Raw genomic sequence first — 4,441 nt, forward strand, 5'->3', positions numbered from 1 at the left:
GTTTATTTATTTACTGACAAGCGTGTTCACGTCGACTGATTTATTTTTTTCCTTGTGTATATTTATTATTTAAGTGAACAGATGCGAATGAATGTGTTTGAATGGATGAGTAAATGGGGAGTGTGTTGTCCTGTCTCGGCTACCTCCCTTTTCTTGGGGGAAGCAGTCTAGGTATATAGATAGATAGATAGAACAGTTAATTTATTTATTACACCCTGCGAGGTAAGATTTCTGGTTTAATTACCAGTATAGCCTATGTTTCTCACCGACTTCAGTCCTATCGTACCCCCCACACAACTTTCATTGCTTGGTGTCCAGCCGCCCCACACTGACTTTAAGTTGGTACTGTGTTCGTTTATTTACACCTACTGTACTTATTCCATTATATAAAGAGATTGCTGTCACACACACACACACACACACACACACACACACACACACACACATATATATATATATATATATATATATATATATATATATATATATATATATATATAATTTACACTATTTTTTATTTTCTTTCTTTTGTCTACGTAACTGGAGACTACCTACTTCGCTCAGTTAAGTTTCTCATAATTTCAATGAAATCGTCTGGCGCAAGCCAAAAATGCTATATAAAAAACGTTATCGACTTAAAGTCAGTTTTGCAAACCTGCTGGCCATTATATTGTGAAGGCAGGGATGTGGAAGAGTGATGTGTTGAGGTTGTTGCGTTTCCGTCATGTGCCCTCTCTTGCACCAACACTGACCTTATGGCGCCGGAAAAATTTCGCAGCACAGCAGAGGAGGAAGGTCTCCGGTGATGGAGAGGGGGGGGGTGTAGAGGGTTTTGTTGAGTGGTGAAGATGTCGGCAATTACCAACACAAGGCCTGATGCAACGTAAAACACTGTGCGCCTCTACCGGTAATTTGGGTAATGACAGCAATAAATCTATCTATACTATTATATTTCAGTGGGAAGTTAGTAATGATGATGATAATGATGATGAAGGTGATGAAAGAAAACACAGTGCTCGGGTACAGATAATTCTTGCAATATAACCCTAATCTTACGCCAGGGGAGTATTCATTTAATCAATTAAATAACTAAATAATTATTCACTTATTAGTTGCCTGGAAACCTCTTTATCCTTCAACAAAGCAGTGCATAGTACAACTGACAGTATGTAGTTTTTGGCATATCACTCCAAATACTAACAATTTTTTATCCCTACAGTATTATATTGTAATTATTTACATTTTTCTTGCTTCACCTTCACCCTACCCTACCTCACATCTTTCCAGGTCGAAAATGTTTGCCTGCTGGACCCCTCCTGCTGTACGCCCTTGCATCCGGGGCGAGATAGGATTCAGATGGATGCTAATGATGATGGGGATGATGTTGGTGACGATAAGAATAAAGAATGAAAGGATAATACAGTTGGGAAACAGAAAGTGCACATATTTGGGCTACAGAAGTAGTAATAGTATTACTAGTAGTAGCAGTAGTAGTAGTGATGGTGGTGGTTAATTGGTGACACCCACTCATATACGAGTATTACGGTATCCACATCAGAGCTCAAGGAAGGCTTCCAGAAGTATGGTCACAGGAGACTTTGTAATGTCTATAATTATCTATTTTCCATAATACCCTTTATTTACTTTGGTGACTTGTATCTGTTTAACCGAAATTCTGAATCCATAAAACACGGCCCTAAGGTAACACACACACAGAATGACAAGGATAAAGAAATTTTCGGTAGGTCTAATAGCATGAACGATGAAAAGCAGGCAATTCCCAAGAACAACAGAAAATGTCTGCAGCGTGACATGTGCGGCAAAACAACTAATTGCGTGAGTATCTTACTTGGTGTTGCCATTTTGCCGTGCAGTTTTTCTAGCGTCACAGTTTCCGGGAGATGAGAGGAAGGTGGAATGAGGCTCCGCAGAGCACCCAAGTGACTGAAGTCTTGAATGTCTCAACATTTCAAAAAAATATAAGAATATTGCTAGAGGTACTAAAATTTCTAATTGTAGGTAATCAGATAGTAGAATGTCACTAAAACTTGGTCATTATTACCACCACCATCATATCACATTTTTTCTTATCTACGGATGGAGCGCCGTAAGAACACATTTTGCAAGAGTCATTCACTAGCGAATAATATTTTAGTGCATCCATAATAATTTTGAATAGTAATTGCTGAATACACGTGATTAAAAACGCAAATGTAGTAATCAGGATGGATAATGAGTTTCTGAGAGATGGGGAGGTGGGGCTGTAGGAGGAGGAAGGAAAGGGTAATCACGAGAAAAATGACGAGTATGAGTGGCAAAATGAAAACAGCTCTCGATCAGGAAGAAGGGATGAGTCCATGACTGATATGGCAGAACGGAGAGAGAGAGAATTAGCACCAAGACATAATATGGCTATCTGGTACTGTGGGAGTAGAGAGAAAATAATGGCCAGAAGAAACACGGAAATATCAAGAAGAGAGGCAGGACAAGAGCAGAGTACAGAGAGAAAGACTGGAGACAAAAAAGCCCCTTTTAGCCTCTGTTTACAAGCAGGGATTCTGGGGAAGTCTTCTTCCCCCTACCCCCTCCCCAGAGAGAGAGAGAGAGAGAGAAGGAAAAAGTAGAAGAACAGGACAGAACAAAAATCATGAAGTGGTAGAGAAATGAGAAAAGCAGTTGATGGAGGACAACTTGAACGGTCAAGTAGCAGGAGAAACGGAGAACAAAAAGAAGTAAAGAAGTAGGAAACGAGTGGGGAGTGAGTCAGGCAACGCACAGAAAACCAGATTTATTTCAAAACATCAATGACAAGGAAGCTCCAAACACCGAACAAGTATAAAAACCAGACCAAACTAAATGTTACTGTGGACAACGAACGATGATAAACGAGAAATGATGACTACACAGAGACGTCTGCTGCAAACGGTCCAGCAGTCGTATTAGGAGTGCGTGGGCTGGCGGCGATTTCCCTTCCCTAACGTCTCTCTTGCCCTTGTGGGACGCCTGGCCAAGGTGCCGAATCTGCGCATGCGCCTGGGGGACGTGCCACGGCTACTAAGAGGAATATGTTTAAACTCCCTCAGTTCAGTGGTATATTCAGCTTTATTCTTGCTCCTTTAAAACGATTTAATTCAAGTTAAGGTGAGAAGCCATTTTCTACAAATGGTTTCTCCAAAGTAAAAGAAAAAAAAAAATCGTGGAGGTAACAAAAATAAACTTACGAATATACGTCCTCAGATTCAAGGGGTTAATATTTTCGCTCCACTGGGGCATTTGTGTTTTTTTAAGTAGGCTAACACCTGAAGACTTGAAATGAGAGAAATGTTACCAGTCAGAAGCTTAGAGAAGGTGCTCTCTAGAGTGATCCTTTCTTTGTTCCTGACCTACGGGAAATTTAGTAAGGCGAACACTAGAGGCTCTATAGGGTCTCTAGCTAACACCAGAGATTTTGTTCAGTCGAGAGCAAGCCTAGCAGCCAAGCGGTTAAAGAGCACTCTACTCTGACAGCAGCCCAGTCAATTGTGAAAAAGCATAATAAAGGTGCACTACATAAAAAAATAAAAAAAAAAAATTTAAATTGAGTTATCAAAATCAAATGTACTGTATAGGCTACAGAAAGGCCGACAAATAAAATAACACGAGGGTAGCAAATAACCATCTGCTGTAAAGGTTCCGAGAATGAGGGGAAAATGGGCAGGAGAGTTGGAGGAAAGGTGTGGGGAGGAGGTAAGGGAGAATGGAGGGGTGGGCAGGTGGTGGAAGAGAAGAGGTGGAAAAGGTGATTTTTTTTTTTTTTTTTTTGGGGGGGGGGCGCTCACAGAAGGACGTATCAGTAACCCCTTCAGTCCATTATTTATTGCTTGCTACTTACAGACCACATTATGTCAAGTTTAGGGGAGGTGTCTGTTAGTGACGTTGCTAGTAAAGGCTATATCTAACCCCTTCAGTTTGAAAGGTCTTCCTAAATTGAATAAAATCGTCTGAAAGTATCAATAACAAAATAAAGGTCACGGGATTCATGGGTTGAAACTGATAATAAAAAGGTTTGTACAAGCCCCTCAGTTTTTGGCAATAATTTCTGAAGCATGTGATGAGATACAGTATGCCTGACCTTTCTGTATTATTGCTAAGTACGTTGTGTAATTTGACATGCAGGCTGATCACACCTAACAGTCACAGGTATTCCTTAAATGACCGTCATATGAGCTTGTTTACTCCTTGGTACCTAAGCTGCTAATGTAACAATAATGGATACATGATGAAAGCAGTGAATCAATAGAGGCAATGCAGTATAAGGGTGCTGTGTGGGTGTTATCAGTGAAGACAATGGTGGGAGTGTGGAAGTGGAGGGGGAGTGTGTGTGGAGGTGTGGGGTTGGAGTAGGGATGGGGGTGTGGGGAGGTGCATGACGCCGACACCTTATCGATCAGGAGTGATGGGT

Source organism: Coenobita brevimanus, chromosome 50, assembly GCF_032717465.1.
Source record: "Coenobita brevimanus isolate Jiangsu-jjx chromosome 50, ASM3271746v2, whole genome shotgun sequence".
NCBI lineage: Eukaryota > Metazoa > Arthropoda > Malacostraca > Decapoda > Coenobitidae > Coenobita > Coenobita brevimanus.